The 21,188-nt window shown below is 51.3% G+C and overlaps 1 protein-coding gene and 1 long non-coding RNA gene across 3 annotated transcripts in view; one reads left to right on the top strand and one right to left on the bottom strand.

Moving 5' to 3' along the window:
* LOC123520939 overlaps nucleotides 1-999 on the top strand; it is a 26,869-nt gene extending 25,870 nt beyond the window's left edge. The window contains exon 3 of one of the 2 annotated variants that reach the window (XR_006679448.1): nucleotides 859-999. This is a non-coding gene — a long non-coding RNA (uncharacterized LOC123520939). Of the gene's footprint in view, nucleotides 1-839 lie in introns of both variants that reach the window. The other variant, XR_006679449.1, reaches the window with a different exon arrangement.
* The window catches only part of TCF7L1 (transcription factor 7 like 1), a 158,692-nt gene that overhangs the window by 16,170 nt on the left and 121,334 nt on the right, over nucleotides 1-21,188 (bottom strand). The window lies entirely within an intron of this gene.

Raw genomic sequence — 21,188 nt, 5'->3', positions numbered from 1 at the left:
TTTAAAAAAAAAAAAAAAAGAACTGAACTGCTAAGAGCAAGTTCAAACCCACCAGCAGTTCCATAGGAGAGAACTGAGGCTGTCTGCTCTTGTAAAGACTTACAGTCCCAGGAACCCTGCACTGGGCCAGGTCCCTCAGAGTCTGACAGAGGTGGACAGGGAAGAAGTATTGTTGGTTGATGCCCCCAAGTGGTTCAGACTTAAACTGACACTATGCACAAGAAAAGCAAAAACAACACATCAAGAAGAAAGTGTTCTGAACTGATGGCGGTAGCAACTGTACAATTGTGGTTGACGTAAATGAATTATGAATTATTATAATATCCAAGAGCTCCAAATAAAATGATTAATAAAGAGATAATTACATGAATAACAATGAATACGAGAAGAAAACATTCTACAATTGACTGGTAATGATTGTACAACTCTTTTTAAAAAAATCATTTTATTGGGGGCTCGTACAACTCTTATCACAATCCATACATGCATCATGTAAACACATTTGTACATTCATTGCCCTCATCATTCTCAGATTGTACAACTCTTGTTGATATGATTATACTTTTGAATTATATGAGATGTGGATGAAGGGCCAATAAAACTGTTCAAAAAGGGGGAAAACTTTAGATCTTTAAAATTGTATGTAAAACAAACCAAGCGAAAAAACACAAGGTCTTCCTCTTTTTTGTTGATTTTCTACTGTACCAAGTGTGATGTCCATCTCCAGGGACTGGTCTCCCCTGTAACATGTCCAAAGTCCATGAGACAAAGAGAGCGTATCCCTTCCTTAAATCACTCCCCGCAGTATGAATGAGTCCACGTGCCTCTTCTACCCACAGCCTGTGTTACTCCACACAGACCACTTCCTGCCCCAGCAGACAGGCCAGGAGTGGAGCATGACATCTGAACCCTTCCAGCATCCAAGAGGCAGCAGGGTCGCCCGAGGCGTGACAGGGGAGCGCCCCAGAACCTGAGCGTGCTGGACTTCCAGGTCGGAGAGGAAGGCAAGTGGGGTGCTGTGGGGCAGGAGGCTGGCTGTGCCCGAGGGGTCTCTTGACAGTAATTTGTGAGAGTAGGGTTTGCTGAGCCTTCTTAGATCAGGAGCTGAGTGGATTTACACTGGGGCTTTTGTGGAGTCATGTCCTAAGGGCATTTATTGGCAGCCCCCAGATAGCTGAGGCACCATTGCCCAAGGAGGCAGGGAAGGAGCTCTCCTGACTGAACTGTACCGGAGAATTTCTCCCCTGAATTGTGACCTGCTAACAACTCAATAACCCCTACTCTGACCGCTGCCTGTGAGTCGTGTTCGGCATTGCGATGAATTACTGACCCAGTGGACACAGGAGGCAGTGGTGTCAGACTGGGGTGGTGGTGGTGAAGGCAGGTCTGACTTCTGCTGGGGAATCCTCGCCCCCCCTATTTTCATGAGTTGGTGCCAGGAATGTGGGACCCTTTGCAGGGACCCCAGACTCAGGGAAGCATGAGGCTTACAGGAAAAAGAAGGAAGGGAAACACCCTCCTCCGGATTCTTAGATGGTTACTTTTCTGAAGCAGCCTGGGGCCAGAGGCAGGCTGGGTAAGTGAGATGATTCAGGGGCTAGGGCCCACTGGACATAAATACACAATCGGGGTGGAGAAGAGAGGATAACATTTGGTTAAGATTAAAAGGGTTAAGTGCACTTTGGATAGTGAATATTTCTCCTATCCAGTGCTGTTAGGATGGGCCCTCCATGTGTTATGGAAATAGGGCTTGGGGCAAAGGTGTTTGGAGGCCCCATTCTGTGCTAAGCACACCACAGGTGCTAGGTAAGCACATGTGAACAAAACTCACGATTCTTACCTTTCCAGTGGTTCTGTTTTGGATGAACATATTACATGTTTGTGCCGTGTGGCTGGGTACACTGCTCCAATATCGTGATCACAAATCAATACTGTAAACAGTTCTGAATGAAATGTGATGGCTGCTTAGTGTGCGCTGGCTGGGAAGGTGTCCAGTCAGAGCAGTAAGCAGATTCAAGGGGTGAGCCCATGGGTGTGCACAGTTAAGTGCTTGGCTTTTGGCTATGAAAGGTTGGCATTCTCCATGAGAGACGACCTGCTTCCGCAAATATGAAACTGGCCGCTATTGAGTCAGTGCTGACTCATAGTGCTCACCTGTAGAGAGGGTGGTTTCGAACCGCCAACCATGCAGATCACAGCTCCAAATAACCACTGTACCACGAGGGCTCCCAAAAGGGAAGTTCCTTTCTACAGCCAGTTATGACTTGATTATACACTTACTTGACAGGCAGGTTGGATTCGTCCCTTATCTTCCCTCCCCCACCTCTGCTCCAGCCACCCTAGCCGTAAAACACTTTACATCATGATTCTAAACAAATGTCCTCATTGGGACCTGACCCACGCTCAAATCTCCAGGAGCAGTGATTTAACCCTTCAAGTCCCAATCACACCTCTTACCAGGCTAGAAAACAAAAACAACAAAAAGTTTAAATGAAAACCAAACGCACTCCATGGGGTCGATTCCGACTCACAGCCCCCTGGAAGGGTTTCCAAGACTGCACACCTTCATGGCACAGACAGCCTCACCGTTCTCCCTCTGAGCAGCTGGTGGGTTTGAACTGCCAGCCTCGTGGTTAGCAGCCCAATGTTTACCCAGAACCCTGTGTTCTGTGGGTAAAAAATGAGCATCTAGTGAATGTGGGAAGGGGGTGGGGTGTCCTTAAGTTCTTTTTCTCCCTTTTCTTCTGGTCTATCTGGATAAGGCAGTGATTCTCAACTCAGGCTGCACCTTTGAATATTCAAAACACCACCAGACAAGGAGCTCCACCAAGGCTAATTAAGTCGTATCCTCAGGGGATTAGATACTACATTCCACAGGCTCATTATCCGCGCTATCTTTGCTATCGCCTTGTTGTTCTGCCACCTGATTCAGGCCCAACACCACCTCAGAGTTTTGCGGAATTAAATAGTATTATAATTGTTCTTTCCGTCTCTAACCTCTTAATCCTGGTAGGAGTGCAGTGAGGGTGCTGGGGGCCAGGGTGGTGATGGTAGCAAGCTAACTGTTACTGAGCACTGACTGGGTGCCAAGCAATATTTTAAGCTCCTCACAGGCACTGGCTCATCACCTCACAGCCCCTTGAGGTCAGCCTGCTAGTCTCCATCGCAGATCAGGAAATTGGCCTGGATCTTCACAGACAGGCAAGAGCTGGGGCGGGGATTCAAACCCACCTGCAAGACCCACCGTCAACACACCTTCCCCTCTAGACTAACGCGTATCTCCCAAGCCTGGGAGGAGAACCTCTGAAACTCAGATGGTGGTCTTCTCCCAGGTCTGGCTGTGTCTCCAGCAGCGCACAACCGACACTCCAACTCAACGCACGGAGTCGATGCCGACGCACCTGAGGGCAGTTTCTGAGGCTGGAACTCCACGGAAGAGAAAGCCCGGCTTTCTCCCTTGGAGCAGCTGGTGGTTTCGAATTGCTGGCTTTTCAGATCGCAGCACAACTCGTAACCACTGTACCATCAGGGCTCCCTCGAGTTGCATATGTTTGGTAATCTAGTCATCCCTCAGTATCCCCATGAACACAAATCCCAGAAGGCTCAAGGCCTGTACGCAAAATAGTACAATATTTGCATATAGCCTACCTCCTGTATATTTTATTTTATTTTTTAAAAATTAATCATTTTATTTGGGGCTCTTACAAATGTGATGACAACCCAGCATGCAATTGTATTAAACACACCTTGTACATATGCTGCCACCATCATTTCCAAAACATTTTCTTTCTAGTTGAGCCCTTGGTATCAGCTCCTCTTTTCCCGTCCCTCCCTGACCTTTGTGAAACCTGGATCAATGATATATTATTGTTGTCATTTCATGTCGGACACTGTCCTTTGTCTTCCTTCAGCCACATTTCTGTTAGTCGGCCCCCCACCCCGCCCCAGGGAATGGCATATATATCTAACCTGGTGATGGGTTCCCTTCCTGTACATTGTAAATCGTAGGTTCCCAAATTTCTTTGGCCTAATGTGCCGTTTTTCAGGGGGGGAAAAAATTACTTGGTTGCCCCTCGCAATTAAAAACTTTTGTGCAATAGCCCACAATCCAGAATAAAGGGTAGGAACTTCCTTTGGCTGCCCCTTCCCCAGCATTTTTGCAGTGCCCCTACCCTGCCAGAGGTGGGTGGGTGGGGGATCACCTCCTGATAACTTAAATTGCTGAATACAAAGAAAGCAGCACTTAAACTGCCCTCTTGGCCTTTGATGGGCTGTGCATGGGCAGGGAATTATTTAATGTGTCTCTCTAACTCGCACCTGTGTAAAACGGTAGAAGAAAATACTGATAGGATTGACCTGTAATTGTGAACCAGTTCCCCAGAACGCCACCCAACTGTGTATAAAATGAGTCCCCTGAGAAAAAGAAGAAGGGGACCTGACTACCAGCAAGAGCCAGGAGTAGACCACATTCTCTGGACCCGAGATTCCCGGCGCAGTGAAACTCCTGGATCAGGAGAGGAGCAGCAGGAGCAGGAGCCAGGCCTCGGAGGGCGGTGGCCTCCCCAGCCCAGGGAGCAAGTAAAGCTCAGTGAGTTGGGCTCGGGCGGCTGGCTTGCAGAGTGGGCTGCCTCTGGGCACTTCCCTGGAGAAGCTGGTTTGCTGACCCAGAGCTTGAGCCGAATGCTCAGGGGAGTGGCATGTCCTTTGAGCTTCTGCTAGTGGACCTGAAAGAACCCTAACACGTCCAGAATAACAACTGTTTCCTGAGCACTGCTCCCTCGTCAACCTGTTAACCGTATACTCATGCATACTGGGAGTGCTGTGTGGCCACTGCACCGAAGATCAGCGCCTGAAGAGAAGTAGAGTGTTGTGTATGGCAGTTGAGATGGCTCTGGCCACTTACTTGCCCTGTCACTTCCCCAACAGCTCTGAAGGGACACTTGTACACAGTCTAGTAAACAATGACGCACTTTTGTTATCTACGTTGGAAGGTATCGACAGTTCATGCTGCCCCACCCACAGGCACAGGGAGGCAGGCCCGCTCCACCCCAACTCAGCACACGACATGCACACTGTCTGGGTGCTGGCGAGACAGGGGCATCTTGCCGGGAGTTTGCCGATTTCCTGTCACCTCCCAGAGATCATCTGTAAGGACGACTTCCCGAGGAAGAGACACCAGAAGGAAAATGACGTTCGGAGCACAGGGCACGGGGAGGTGGACTAATAGGGGAACACAAAGGCGAGAATGCCGGGAAGCAGGAAACACGGTTGGACTTTGTGATTCAACTGCAGAATCGATAGCTGAGCCAGGTGGCTCTGGGCTGGAGAACACACGGTATGGTGACGCGGCTGCCAGAGAGAGCCTTCATGGGAGAAAGGGTGGTGGTGGTATGTGATTGGGGCTGGGGGTAGGTGCATTAGAAGGTAAATAGAGGTAATACTTAAGATTGCACTGTACAGCAGGAAGGATGGGACACTCCCGCACATGTCCTGCTAGTTAGGAAGGGAAATCTATACCCTGTTGTCACAGCCAGCAGGGATACACAGAGACCACCCCATGTGTGGTCAGGGGGAGAACTGTGTTCCCAAGGGCTCAGAGGAGATTGTCAGGACTTCATCTGAAGCACCTCTGGGTGGACTTAAACTGCCAATGTTTAGGATAGCAGCCAAAAGCCTTAGTGCATTTATTAATACCAGCCAGGGACTCAGAGGCATACACTTCCTTTGAAAGGAAATGGACATTTGAGACAGCATGCAGAAAGAAGAGAGGACAGAGGGCCTGCCCACTGCCGGATCTGCTGGGGGACAAACCACATGACGGGTGAGAGAACGTCAGGAATTTGAAAGTTAATGCAATGACTGTTGGGAGAGAAGACGCCTGGTGGGTGGACATCGTTTTCCACTGTAACAGACTCCCACCACTAGAGGGCACCTGTGTCACGTGCCAGGTTTTGCTAAATGGGAGTCCCTGTTCCCAGAGCCACCATGGTGGTCTGTCTACCCCTGGGTGCCCTGGAGCCCCTTGGCCATTGGCATCTGCATGCAGATCAGTCTCCCCTAGGCGACTGGGAGAAATCAGACAGCTCTTCTCCAAGGGGGATGCCTGGGACAATCCTCTGAGAACATTACAGGACAAAGGCTCCTGACTACTGACTACTGAGTCAGACACTGTGAGATCTCCTGGTGTCTCCTCTCTCTTCAAGGACTATGGAGACATCCTCAACTGTCATGAATCAGAGCAAACACTGTCTGGAATTGGCTGAGGAACATCCCACAAAGGTGGAAGGGGAGTGTGGAGGAAGGGGACATGGGAGGTGCTTCAAGCATTCTTTCTACTTCAATATAAACTGGGAGATTTCTATAGATTTTTAAAAAATCATTTTATTGGGGGCTGTACAATTCTTATCACAATCCATACATACATTCATTGTGTCAACCACATTTGTACATTTGTTGCCATCATCATTCTCAAAACATTTGCCCTCTACTTGAGCCCTTGGTATCAGCTCATTTTCCCCTCCCCCCCATGAACCCGTTAACTTATAAATTATAATTATTGTGTCGTGTCTCACACTGCCTGACATTTCTATAGATTTTTAAAAACACTTTTTAATTGTGATTTAGGTGCTGGTTTGGAGTCCAGGGGGCACAATCATTACATGTTGGGCTGCTACCTGCAAAGTCAGCAGTTTGAAACCTTAAGCTACTCCTTGTGAGAAAGACGGGGCTTTCTACTATAAAGAGTTACTGTCTGGGAAACTCACAAGGTCAGCTCCACCCTGTCCGATGGGGTCGCTGTGAGTCGGCATCGACTTCTGACAGTGAGTTTAAGGGGCTGGTTCTACAGAGCAAATCATAATAAAGTTACAAAAAAACATACCATCTACCCCATATGCAGCTTTGAAAAGCCCCCAGGCGCCATGTCTGTAACATGAGAAAGATCATGGCAGGGGGGTTCCTGAGCCTCAAGGTATCAGCGGACAAGGTACCTTGGTTCTCCCATCACCTAGACTCTCCTTTGTGGGCACGGGGCCTCCCCTGTGGCATTCTGTATGGAAAATCCCCTGGGACTTCCGCCTTGCAGCAGATATGAGGAAGAAGAGGTGAGATGGGAAGCTCCCCCACAGGAGAGAAAGAGAAAGCTCACAGGGAGGTGGAAGTCAGGGGTAAGGATCGGAGGCAGCCTCTGTTTGGGGCAGACTATATAATGTCAGCCAAGAACTGGAGATGATGCCATCACAAGTGTCATTGAAGGTGTGGCCATTGGGGCCTGAGGGGGGATAGGGTATGTGGAGTTGGGAGAGCTGCCCCTGTCCAACCTCTTCTTCACAGAGCTGTTAGACGCCATCGGCTTTGGGGAAAGTGGAGGGAGGGGAGAGGAGAGGAGAGGGTCCCTCCCCGATGGATGCATTAGGGTGAAACAGACTTACCAAGTGTGCCGGGGACGGGGACCTGGCGTCCTTGATGGTGGTGCTGGTGGGGACATCGAGAAGGGGCCATTTCATCTGCAGGTACTGCACAAAGGACAGAGAACAGCACAGCTGCTGAGAGGAAGGCGAGGCCTCACGAGAGCCCACGGTGAGCTGCAGGTCTGCCTTGGGGTGGGCGGGGTGTCTGCCAGGCCCACCTTGGTAACGCCACAGCCCTGGACTCAGTCAATTCCCATGTGCTTTTGAGGGGAAAGCGTATTTTTTCCATGACCACCACCATTTCCCTCCATCACACTTTGGGGACCCAAAAGACAGACAAGCTGAACTTTCATGGGGGAAGCCAACTGACGGTTTCTTGCAGCACCCTGCCCAAAGCAGCCAAGGGCCCAGTCAAAGGCGCCCATGTCTGAGCGCCAAGCGAGGGGAAAGCGTTGCTCAGCTAGGGGGCGAAGGGGATGGATGGTGACCGTGCGCGGAGGGTTTCCATCTCTTATCGCCTCTGGGAATGAAAACCACCTGCCCTCCGTGCTCGGGTTCATGGGGAGTTTCTATCCACCCACGCTCAAGCTTGCTGGTCTGACATATCTCGCTGTAGTGCTTCTTAAGCTTGACAGGATTATTCAGGACCCACCTCTCTGAGGTGTCACCACAGAAGAACCAATTTCTCTCTCTCTCCCCTCACTCCCTCTCTCACACACACACACCTTCCGTACGGTCACATACTCATGCTGTGTGACCCTGGACAAGTGCCTAACAATTCCGAGCCACATTTTCTTCCTCTGCCCGGCAAGGCCAACTCTACAGGTTAAAGGACTAGAGACAAAGTGCTTCACACATGGAAGACATTTGATAAACGGCAGTGATTATTTTCATAAGCAAATCATTAGTCATCGCCAGAAGCAGAAACACACATGTTGTCCTAGTGCGAACACTGATAGGGAGCTTCTGGGCGGCAGACGGGCAGCGGGATCCCCTTTCCGAATTCGGGAGGGGACTCAGGGAGGAAAAAGCCCAGGAAGGGTTTCCTGCAGTTTTCGGCTCTGTCCTTGTTCTGGCCATTCCATTTCAGACGGACAAACAGCACCCGGTCTGGCCTTGCTCTAAGTGCACAGGGCAGGGAAGTGGGGCTCCTCTGCCCTCGTCAATGACAAGCTTTGATAGAGAAGGCAGGGGGCCACCCAAGGACATGTTCACCAGGGGTCAGAGTGGGCCACCCAGTAGGTGGGCAGGGTCAAGGCGGCTGCCAGTGTGAGGGGGACCCACCAGCGGGCTTGTGGCCCCACAGCCTGATGTGGAGCCTGCACATTGCAAGGTCCTCTGCCGCTCTACTCAACACCTACCGTTCTCGCACGAACTAACTGCGACTTGAACATGTTTCGCAAGTTATAAGTACTAGACAAATATTTGTACTATCAGTCAAAACCCATTTTCTCTGCTAGTGCCAGCATTTAGATGACAGTGATTGTTTTTTCACAAAATTTTCATGCACCCCTAGTTGAGCCCTCTTACCAACTGCTAGTAAAAGTCTGGGTCAGGAGGCCGCAATGGCAGGGGTGCGGGCAAAGCTAAATCTAGCTGGAGCCTACGTCTCATGTCTTCAAATCCCACAGTTGTCACTGCAGTGTCGGTCACAGGGCTCTGGCAAGCGAACCCCATCCTCTTTGAGAACACCGCTCCCCAGTCCCCAGGTTTGTCCCTGCTGGACGGGTTCCCGCGCTCTCATAGACTGGCCACCGGGACGCTGGTTGAATGAGCGCTGTGCCAACGACTGGATGGATGTACCACACATACGCCAGTGCTTTCCGGCCGATCACTGGGCAGTGGAGCCCACATCACACAAACCTCTAGGAGCAGCAGGCCCTCCCCGCCCCCGCCCTTTCTGTTCACCTCGTACAGTTGAACCACACTCTCAAAGAACCCAAACCAAACCACTGTCGATTCTGACTCCACAGGGTTTTAGGGAGACGCAGTGCAGGGGTTCTCCCCTCACGGTACAACTGACTGACGTCTTGGCTGGAGAATTCCTTGTATATAAAGGCTGTTCTGTGCATTACAGCTGTTTAGTCTCCTAGAAACCAGTAGCTCCTTCACTCCCTCTCACATTTGTGGCAACCCCAAATGCCTTCAGGCTCTGTTCAATGCCTTCAGGGCAGTGCTCTGGGAAAATCTTCCCTGTGGAGAGCCACTGTGCTAGTGGCTAGGACTTGGTGCCCTGGGAGCTCCTAGGGCAGGGAGCCTGGGGGAATGGGGGCACAGTGGCGGTGTTATCTTCAGTCCTTCCCATCACTAACTCTGGCCAACAAAGTCGGCGGAGATTCATTATGACCTTCATCAGAGCATAAGTCCTCTGGAGGGTTCTCTGAGGCTATAAGTATTGACCCAAGTCACGGGCCTCATCCTTCCCCGGGGAAGCAGCGGTCGGGTTTGAATTGCCCACCTTTTGGTTACCAGCCCAACAGGCAACTCAGTGTACAACCCTGGGGTGAGGATTCTAAGGGGACAGGTGACATGAATCAGGGTAGCGGGGGCCAGGGACAGCCCATGTAATACTCATGTCCTCCGGCAGCAGAGGCTTGGAGGTGGCGTTGCGGGCGCAGGCCAGGTGAACAGCAACATGAGCAAAGACCCTTGGAGGCTCCCTCCCTGACAGTCCCAAGGTTAACTTCTCAGTGAGGGGTGCTTGCCCTTGACAATGAAGCGACTGATCTCCCAAGTCCACTGACGGCACCATTCAAGAGGCCTAGTCTGGTTCCTGATGAGGGGATCCCCGAGAGGGAGGATGGGTATACGTGGTCCAGCTACCACGTCTCTTGGGAGTCCCAAGGCGGCGCACAGCAGTGGACGAGTGCAGCAAAGAATAGGATGGCCAGGAGTAAGGAGATACCACATGCGGAGTGTTCTCCGAGCGACCATCTGTTGTCAGAGGAGGCCCGTGTGTCGCTATAACGCAGAACAGGGTCCAGAAGGGCTTCTCAACCAGACGAGGAAGAAAGGCCGCGGCCTGCTTCTGCAAACCAGCCAGTGGAAAGCTCGCGGGAGTGGAACGCTTTGATCCCGTTGTATTTGGGGTCATCACGAGCCAGGACCTGACAATCGCAATCACGGGGAAAGGATTTTTGCCAAGACTGAACCCCAACACAAACTCTGGGAGTTATCATCTTGGACTTACAGGAGCTGCTGGATGGGCTACTTGTGTTCTGACCCCTGGGAGAGAAGCGAGCAGGCGGTGTTTCTCAATCACACAGGCTCTGGAAAAGCCTTGGGCTGGGGGCGGGCGGGGAGCTCCGTGGAACACACTGAGTCAGTTCTGCCCTTGAGGTTCACAATGAAGCAGAGCAGGGTTGTGGTTTAGAACGTGTCTTTAGCTTGTTAAGGACGATGATTCTATTCCTATTTTTAATTGCTTTCATTGGAACCGTTGGTTGAATTCTCTCCGCATCTACCAAAATGGTCATGTGGTTTCATGTATGTGACTGTTCCGTGAGATGGAAGAGATTTTCTTACACCAAAGCCCTCCTGCCTCCCTCAGGTAAGCCCTCACGGGTCATGGTGGTTTGTCTGTTCCTGTGCTAGAGGAGGAAAATCATCCGTGCGTTCAGATTTGGACCTCGACATCCGTAAGGAAGAGTGAAGAGACGTTTTCTCGCTGGGGAACGTTTGCCAAGTGTGTATCAGCTCTATTTTTGGCTTTCTTATAGCCAATGAGGTGCTGTTTCCTTCTCCCTAAGCGCTGGGTCCCTCTCTGCTTCCTGGGCCTCTCCCCAGTGCCCTGCATGGGTGAACACTTAGCCAGGTGGGTCCAGGGGCAGGGTCCCTTTGGAAGGTCACCCTTCCTACAGGGAGGTGGAGACTCCGCCCTAGAGCATCCCTCCGTCCAGACTGTGCAGCAGATTAATCGCAGCTGTGCCCTGGAATTTCCCCAACATACAAATCTTCATGATGTAAAACAGCTGGGAGGAAATCCCAGCATGCCCTGTACAGAGGCTGAGCTGCCAATGAGCTATGGAGATTAACCCTCGGGCTCCCAGGTGGTGAGGAGAGCCCCTCTCCTCCTATTAACCACATTGTTCCGAGCCTGCCAGGGGGTGGGTAGGACTGACAGCCACTCACTGGCGGGCCTGGTTCTTGGTAAGGGCCATGTTCTCCCTGCCCACACATTCCCACGGAAACCCTGGGAGCAGGGCCCCGGCAAGAGAGGAAAGCAAGCTTCAGGTTACAGGGGCAGCGAGGAGGCAGGCTGCTGCCCCATGCAGGCACAAGACAGCTAGACTCCTGGGCCCCAGGTGAGAAGGCACGCCCGCCCTCAGCTCCCTGACAGCACTGCCTAAACCCTGGGCGCAGAGACATGCCCGGGGTGAAAGGCCCTGGCCTACAGCAGCAGTCACCCAAGTGGAAAGGGCTTCATGGGTGGTCAAGTGGATAGGAGGGACCACCCTTTCCTGGATGAATGCACACAATGGTGTCTCAGCATGTCAATGATCCCAAGACGGCCAAGCTTACTTCTGGTACACACGCAGTCAGCTGAACACCACCATCACCACCACATTGCCAGATACCAATTGCCTGCCATACACACCCTGTTCTGAGAGAAGAAATGCTTTGTGCTTGGTGAACATGCCATGTTCAGAGGAGCCCTTGGTGGCCTAGCGGGTTATGCATGGGGCTGCCAATCTGTGATCAGCAGGCTGAAACTCCAGACGGAGGAAGTTAGGGTAGTCTGCTGCTCCCCGACGATTCAAACAAAGTAACAAACTCGCTGCCAACAACTCTTGACTCACAGCAACCTTAGAGGACGGGGTCCAAAAGCCCTGTGAGCTTCCGAGTCTGCAACTCTCTATGGAAGGAGCGGCTGGTGGTTTCCACTTGGCAGATCTCAGCCCAACACATAACTAGCTAAGCCACCAAGGCCCCCCTGGTAAGACCACAGCGTGGGACACCCCAAGGGGCTGCTCTACCCTGTCCTGTTGAGTCGCTATGGGACGAATCGACTGGATGGCCGTGAGTTTTCTATGTTCTACTCCGGTATCAAAATAACCCCACGCAAGGGTCTCTCAGGCTCTGTTAGCTCTGATCCACAAACTTCACCCTGCAATCGTGGGGTGGGAATCTGAAGAGCAGGTGGATGGAGCTGGAGCCAGCCGGTTCCCAGAAACTACTCACCAGCCCCCCTCCTGGCATATCCGTCTGAGGCCGCCCTCCGCCCCACGGACAGATACAGTGACACTGGACAAGCAGCAGGCTTTAGTAACGGCAAATAGCTCGGCGCACCTATTCAGGTGCTGGGCTCTCCTGGTTCTCTGGTCTGTAAAGGCATGCACGGTGGGGGGGTGGGGGTGGCAGGCACGCTGACCACATCCACGCACATCATCCCCAAGGACACAGAGATAGGAGTCCTTTGATAGAAAAGGGAGCCAGACCGACGTCTCGGGCCAGCCTCTCCTGAGAGGACATGCTGCTGCCCAGGAAAATAGAAGTCCTCGTGGTCAAAGGCCATTGGAAACCCAGAGCCAGTGGGCAGATCAGGCACTTTCCCACCAAACGAAGCGAGAGTGTCTAAGCCGCTGTCATGCCCCCTCGCGGACAGACGCACTTCTCACGAGGAGCTCTGCACTGCTTTCCAACCGTCTACAAGAGTCAGCCTTCTGAAGATGCACCGAGCGGTTCTCTTTCCCTGCTTAAAACCCGTCCCTGATTGGTTAGTTGCAAGGCTCTAAGGATTTAATTTAAAAGGATGGGGGTGGGGGTGGAAACTGGGACAACCACCAAACCGATGGCCAATTGAGCCGCCCCTTGCTGACCGGATGTGACCGGAGCAGAAATGCCTGTGCCCCATGTGGCTTTGATTTCTGCCTGGCACTGTGTGGCTGGGTCCAAACCACGAACCTTGCAGTGAGTCGTGGAACACAAACCAGTTGCTCTGCACAAATTACCTTTGGGCTTCTTCTGAGCAAGGTCCCCAAACTCACCAGCAACCCAGCACCAAACCCTTACTGACACTCCCCACCAGGAGCTCTTCCTCCGTGCACTCTGAGTGTGCCCTCTGGCTCTCCAGGTGCCCGGCCCGGCTCCTTCACTCCTGGGAAACGGTGTCTTCTCCGGCTTTCCTCAGGAGGAGACACCCTCACACAGCACACCGTGCACTCACCGCACCAGGGGGTCACCATCTGTACGTCTGCACCCCCAGTTCCTTTCATAAAAGTCATGTTCTAAAGTCCATCTGTGAAGAAACCCTGTCCTACTTGGTTGGTCCTAACGTAGCGCGGGCTTAAGCACGTAGTTCCCTCTCCATGCAAGCCCCGGCTTTCTCATCTGTGACTCGGGACACCAGCCTTCGTGAATCCTTTAAAGCTGGGGAACACTGGCAAGGGCACCCCTCCACTCCTGAGCAATCGCCTTTCCTGCGAATTAGGGGAGCACAGCCAAGAAATTGTAAATGTGGTCTCAAGGAGGGGCTGTCCAACCCTGCGAGTTCCTGGAGGGCTCTTTAAGATCTTAAAACATAGCTTCTCAAACTTATCTGGCCCATGACCCCCCTCCCTTTCAGCAAAGAAATTACTCAGCCCACCATCTGCCCCACCCAACAATTAAGAACTTTTGTGCTACAGCGTCATAATCCAGGACAGTCATAATCCAGGACAAAGTACAGGAATCTGGTTTGCAGCCCCCCTGGGTCATTCCCGCGGTGACCCCAGTGGGTGGAATCACTCGCTATGGAAAACTGTCCTCAATGTTCTGCAGCAACAGACATAAACAGAGCTACATCTGGAAATGTACGAACTTGGTTATGAATACTTCTTAAACACAACCAAACACTGAGTGAATGGTTCCCTAGGCCTGGGGGCTCATGGGACACCAATGTCAATGGGCAGAACACTTTGGTGAAAAGCAACTAGGGTATTAGAAGCTTGTGAGTGGCCAGCTAAGTAAGGTAGTCCTACCGGAAGCTCCCAAAGGAAAGCGGGCTTCTGGAAATGAAAACTCATGGAAAGAGGTGCAGGGCTAGCGGACCATGCCAGCACCGGTCTCCACACCCTGAGACCAGAAGAACTATAGTGCGCAGCCACGACTACTGCTCTGGAAGGGATCGTGCCGAGGTCCTGGACTCAAACTGAAAATCAAAGAGAACACCACGCTTGCTGGTCAGACCCAGACGGGTGAAACCTCTGAGACTACGCTTCTCAGTCACTCTTGGGGTCTGGAATAGAATTCACCTCTGTGGCCCACAATAGACAAGTCTACACTACTGAGGTTTGCACCCCTTAGGCGAGCTGACCATTTGGGAATAAGGGGGCAGCATTTACCCAGGACCAAAGTTCAGAAGAGTCTGGAAAGGAGGTAGAGAAGACAGGAAGGAAACAGAGAGAGGAGGTGGAGTGGGAGGGGTTGCACTGAGGAGATGACACCAGGAGGTGCTGACTGTAAAACAGATGATCGGTAACGCTCCCATCGGTTCACGTACACAAATTTACAGGAAGGAATACATGGGGAGCATTTAAGTCGTTAGTGGAGAGCTGTAAAAACTTTCCCATGCAGGAATTTCTTTAGGTATAGACGTCATTGAAGGAGGTAAAATGAGAGCATTGGAACTGGTTATCAAACAAGAGGCTGGAGAAATAAAAGTGTAACCACAAGCTTTTATCCTTACCTCTTATTTTCCTTTTCTGAAAAGGCAGCTGTGTTGCATTGGCTCAGCTCTGGGGCCGGGACTAGAAGGAAAGGAGAGCCTCCCTTCGTGTTTTACTAGAACGAGGATGGCCGGGCTCTTTGTGGATGGTTGCGTCATTACACTGAAATGCGATTCAGAAACTTAAGAACCTACAGTAAGGCAGCACTAAAGTGACACGCGAGGCACGGATATCTAGGAAACGCCATTCCCACTCGTGTTGCACTCACAGGTATCTGAGGCAAACGGTGCGCTGTACGCGTTCAATGGATGATTTTTACAAGGGAGACTGCCAGGTCTTTCTGCAGAGGCACCTCTGGGTTAGACGTGCACCCCGACCCTTTCGAAGATTGACAGCTGAACATGTCAACCATTTGGGACTCCTTATTTCAGATGGGGATTTTCTTTGGTGGGTTATTATTACTTTTAAATGATTTTTGTTGTCGCGGAGGATATGCAAAGCAGAATATAACCCAAATCAGCAACTGCTACAGACAATCCAGTAATGCTGAAGGACATGCTTTGTGTTGTGCAAACGTTCCCTCCCTCCTTTTCTGATTTGCTCCTTTTCCATTAACATAGATGCACTCATTACCAAGGGAGATAGTGTCTAACTCAATCCAAGATTTATTTGTCGAATTTGGCTACCCCCAGAGCCCAATTTCTGGGACAATGGAAATGGAATGAAGAATGGCGTCCTCATGGCCAAACTCTCTGGACCCCTCGTTTAACCTTTCAAGTGGAACTGAGCAGCCCAGAGACCCAAGGCGACACAGCGGTTCTGCATTGGGCTGCAGTCTGCAAGGTCAGCAGTTTGAGACCACGAGCCGCTCCTTGGGAGAAAGCCGGGGCTATCTGGGCATGAAGACAGTGAAGTCAAGTCCCAGAAACTCACAGGGGGGCTCTAACCTTAGGGTCACAGAGAGTCGTCACGACTCCAGAGCAGTGAGTTTGTGAGCCCAAAGACGGGGACCTGAACCAAGTGAGTGGGAGGATGGGGGTGGGGACCAAAGCATTGGTGTCAACCTTGGCAGGTTCCTGGGAGCAGTTCCGCTTCCCTCAGTGTTCCGTGCCTTGCACACAGAGACGCTACATCAACACGGGGCCTTCAACAAGTCCGTGGGAAAAGTCCATTCGCTGTGTTTTCTTCTCATCAGCTTTTGAAGCCTCCTCCCAGTAGAGACAAAAGTTGTTGTTGAACTATACTCCACAGCTGGGTGAGTTTCCAAACCTCTGGCTTGTCACCTGTGACATGGGTGATGGCCCCCACTGTCTGGCATGGCAAGCGAGAGTTACTGCCTCAAACAGAGCCACCACGCAGGGGAAGACAGGGGCAGAGAGTGAGCTCTTACAGGACAACCTGTTCAGTGAGCCTTTGTTGATGTGCACCTTCTAAACCAAAACATGAATCCACTGCCACGCCGTCAATTACGAATCACAGCAGTCCCCCCCACGTCCAACTGCCCTAGGGGCTGCAGAAACTAGAACTCTTTCCAGGAGTAGAAAGTCTAGCTTGGCTTTCTCTAACAGAGCGGCTGGGGTTTTGAACTGTGGATCTTCCAGTTAGTGGGCCAACAACATAACCTCTACACCACCAGGGCTCCTTTTGACTTGTATTTTACATAGTGGTAAAAAAAGCCATCCAGTTATCTATGAGGAGTTTAAAAGGAGTGGTCTGCAGAGAAGGATGTTAACAACGGGCTTGGTGAGCAAACGTGCGTGCACGCACACACACACAAATTGGCAGCACTTTTCTGGAACCCATGTGGTGATATGCTGAGTCACTGGAGACAGAACCATGAGAGATGCTCCTGAGATGGTTGGTGCCAGGTGGGCTTGGGTGAGGGGGCACTCAGGGTGTTTCCTGACTTGTAACTGTGGGCTGGATGCAGAGGGCTACCACACACAGCCCTGCGTTATAGTAAGCTCACGGTCTTGCAGCTGACCTGGACAGGTACGCCCTCCAGGTGACTGCCTACTGCTTTCAGAGCAGCAGGGAGGGACTCTGCCCCGCAGCACTGAGCACCCGGGAGGGAGCATTCTCTATGGCTGGACTGACCCAGGGCTTTAAAACAAAACAACTCCCAAATGAAGCAAACGGCTTTGGCCGCATTCCTGCAGCCTGGCACTACAGGCCTTCATCCATGGTGCCTCTCCATGGGCGTGAGCATGGGCTGCCTGGGCCTGCGGGGCCTCTGCCAAGAGCCAACATCCTCTGGAAACACAGGGAACCCAGGACAGATAAACCCCAGGACCCATATTGAGAGTAGCCATGCCAGGAGGGTAAGAGGAAGGTGGGGGAGAAATCGGGAACCGATCACAATGATCTACATAGAACCCCCTCCCAGGGAGATGGACAACAGAAAAGTGGGTGAAGGGAGACATCAGCCAGTGTAAGACATGAAAAAATAATAAATTATAAGCTATCAAAGGTTCATGAGGGAGGAAGGGTAGGGAAAAAAATGAGCTCATACCAAGGGCTCAAGTAGAAAGCAAATGTTTTGAGAATGATGATGGCAAGAAATGTTCAAATGTGCTTGACACAATGGATGGTTGGATGGATTGTGATGACTTCTACGAGTACCCAATAAAATGATAAAAAAAAGAGAAAATATTAAAGCTATCAGAAAAAAAAAAGCCAACAGCCTCTGTCAATCTGTTCCCCGCGTGACCCACCCAGGCCACCTTGTCTTCCTCTCAATGGGCCCTCCCCATCGGGGCACAAGATAAGGCTTCACAAAGCTGGAGGAAATATCCCATGATCTCTGGTTTCTACTTTGACCCAAGAACTCGGGACGCATTGTGCTCTACCTAGCCCCTCAGCTCCTTTTCCGTCTCCAGGGAAATCAGCTTCTTCATGTGTCCCTTTTCCCAGTGACCTACCATGGACTTGACATCAAGGACACACTGTTCAGTGAGAACAGTCAGGATCAGCAGAGGAAAGGCCAGCCACCAAAATATTAACCAATGGTTTCAGGATTTCAGGAACGTTCCTTAAAAACTCTTTTAAATTTTCATTACACTTGAAAATTTCACAGTGGTGTCTTAGAAACAAGATGGAAGATGGCAGCAAGAGGAAACATACCAAACCCACTAGGGGCTCACCGTAGAGTCCAGTCTGACTCCCGGTGCCCGAGAGAGAGGAAGAGAACTGCCTCGCTGGTCTGCAGCTAACTCTGTACCCCAAGTTGATGGGACACGGTCCTCCCCAGGAGCAGCTCGTGGGCCTGAGCTGCCGGCCAATGCAGTTAACAGCTGTGTGCTTTAACCACTGTGCCACCAAACAACCAAGCAAACAAACCCCAAAGACCACAAAAACTCAATTCACTGCCACTTTGGGTTCCCTAGACTGTAACTCTTTATGAGAGTAGAAAGTCTCATCTTTCTCCTGCAAAACATCTGCTGGCTTCAAACCACTGACCTTTTGTTTGGCAGCCCAGAGTGTACACCGTGCCACCGGGAATCCTCCTTAAATTCCTAATTCTTACCCCAACCTACAGCCTGCAGTTCAAGGTACTACAAATTGAAAACCGGCCTTCATGTTTTGAAGAGCTTCTGGTCTCCAACCGCCTGCCTGCTGAGTTATATGAACCTGGAAACTTCTACATCGGGGGTCCCTTTCCTATTACGTGGCCGGGCCACCGAGCGGCCACCGGCCCATCAGTCTGCACCTGCTGCCTGTGCTGCGGTTCGGATGGAGTCTTCCATGTGCAGTCCAGTTAGGAGTGGGGGCTGCTGGGCTCTGAGCTGTGCTGACAGGTCACGTTGCCTCAGAGTGACAATGACTGCGGTCCGAATCAAAGGTCAGGGTGATGACGGAGATTAAAGGGACCCAGAAGTACTCTCTTCACAGTGTCATCCTGCCTCGTCTCCTCGGCCCACCCTCACCTGGCCCTGGAAGTAAGCCTCAGAAACTTCCACTACACTCCTGATATCGACAGGGGGCGTCCCATTGTGAGCGGGATGCTTTACATTTGACGTGGAAGGGCTGAAAACGATGGAGAGATATCTGTGAGCACCTCCTGCCTCCAAGGCGTGCCTACTTCAGCCATGCTGGCAGGTGTGGCGTTGGGCTGCTGAGCACACAGTTGGTGGTTCAAACCTAGCAGCCAGTCTTATGGAGAAAGACGAGGCTATCTAACAACCCCTATCTCGAGTCATGGAGTCCAAACTGCATTGATGTCAGTGGGCTTGGTTTTTGAAATGTGAACTATGTAGGTAGGCCCCTGCTACCCACAAAGTTGGTGCGTCAAACCCTCCCAGTGACCCAGGAAGGCAGGGCTGGGAGCCTGGTTCTGCATGTTTTGTGACTTGAAGAAGTATGAATTGGTTGGGACCCAAATTCTGTACCTAAGAATTCTGGGTTTGCAAATGTGGGACAGACATAATTCAAGGCACTACTTCTGTTGGGATCCTCTCCACACAGTATTCTGAGCAGCTAGGCACGCCCTGGGAACGGGTCTGTAACATTCGGTTTGTCTTCTGATTGAGGCCTGGTGGTCCATGCAGATGGTCTGGCTGGTAGACAGGAGTGCAGAGACTAAGTCTAGTGGGCAAAATGAGGCAGTAAGTTCCCAGCATAGATGAGAGAAAGTCACAAAGACAGCAAGGGAACAGGCAAACAAACAAACAAAAGGAGAAAAAAAACAAACAGCTATTCTTTGCAGAAAGTCCACTGAGCAAAGGCAGGCCTGGGAATTCTGCAGTTTATGGCGTTTCTCCTGTGGGAGGAGAAGCTGGACAGCATCCCAGGTATTGAGGGAGAGGAAGCAGGGTCTGTGTATACTCAGCGGGGAACAGGAAGAGTGCTTATCGGGGCCAGTAAAACACACCACAGAAGAGAACAGCCAAGCAGCCTGGAGCTACGGAGCTCCCAGGAGCCTCTGCAGAACTCCACTCCACAGCCCTGCCCCCCGCCTGCCAATGCCAGCAACTCGGGGCACCAGGAAATGGAAAATGTCCTAGGAGGTCCCTCCAGGAAAGGTCACTGACACCACAGGTGATGGGGATCTGGGAATATGGGCCACACCAGACACCCTTAGCCATGGCCATCATTCCAAATAAAGCAGTCCAGGCCACACACACACCACCCACTGGTACACACCAGTGTGCGTGCGTGCGTGCGCCTGACAGTTGGCTCCTTTCAACCAAGAGAAGGGAAGACGGAACCAAAGACACAAACCCAAACAAATTCTCTGCAAAGCAACCCTTACGGCGCACCTCACACTGCCTTGTCATGCCTACCCTCAGTTCCCATCTCAATTTCCTATTCTGAGTACCTAAAATACAGGGCCTGCAGGGTTGCAACGTGTTTGTGGGTGAATGAATGGAATTCAACCATATCAAGGACATTTCCCACAAACTTTTGGCAAACACCTCGTATTTAAGGCATATAATGTGTCCATCTAAGATGTCTCATTAAAAATATGTAACATGACAACTCTTCTTTCTGGACATAGTTATGGTTTTTAAAAAGCAGGGGTGAAAGAGCGAGTCAATTAAGGAAAGATCTGCAGTAGAGTATAGGGATGTGCCAAAGATGACACAAACAAGTGCTTAAGGAATGTCCCTGTCAAACCACGTGTTGATGGTCCCCAGCAAACAATGGGTTGGGGTATTAGTAGGAACTGGTGGAAGGTACCTGTGTACGCTAAGCCAAAAGTCAGTACTTTCCAAAATAGAGCACTATTTTCTTCCCAAACTGCTTCACAGCCTGAACCACCATATGGCCACCAGCACACACCCCCACCCCCCTCCGGCTTCAAGGTCTAGCCTGGAGGCAAGTCCTGGGAGTTGCCAGGAGAGTGGCGCTTCCGTCTGGACCATCGCTGACTTCCAGTGGCCTCCTGACCAGCTCCTTCCCTTGGTTCAGCCTCTCTTGCTGAGTTAGTTAATTGTGCCAACCTGGCCGATAATCACATGTGGGGCTAATTGAAAGGCGGGGGGATAAATGGCTCAGTGAGCCTCGCCTTTCTAGGTCTCTTGCTTTGTGATGGTCGCACCAGGGTGCAGCTGCCTTAGCAGTTCCCTGCTTCAGCTGGCAAGATTGACTTCCTACAAGACATCCCCTAGGAGAAGCCACATGGACCTATCCC

The sequence above is a fragment of the Echinops telfairi genome, unplaced genomic scaffold (assembly GCF_000313985.2).
Source record: "Echinops telfairi isolate 266 unplaced genomic scaffold, ASM31398v2 ScPeMD7_7467;HRSCAF=8505_1, whole genome shotgun sequence".
Lineage (NCBI taxonomy): Eukaryota > Metazoa > Chordata > Mammalia > Afrosoricida > Tenrecidae > Echinops > Echinops telfairi.
This window is presented reverse-complemented; position numbering and strand designations above follow the sequence as displayed.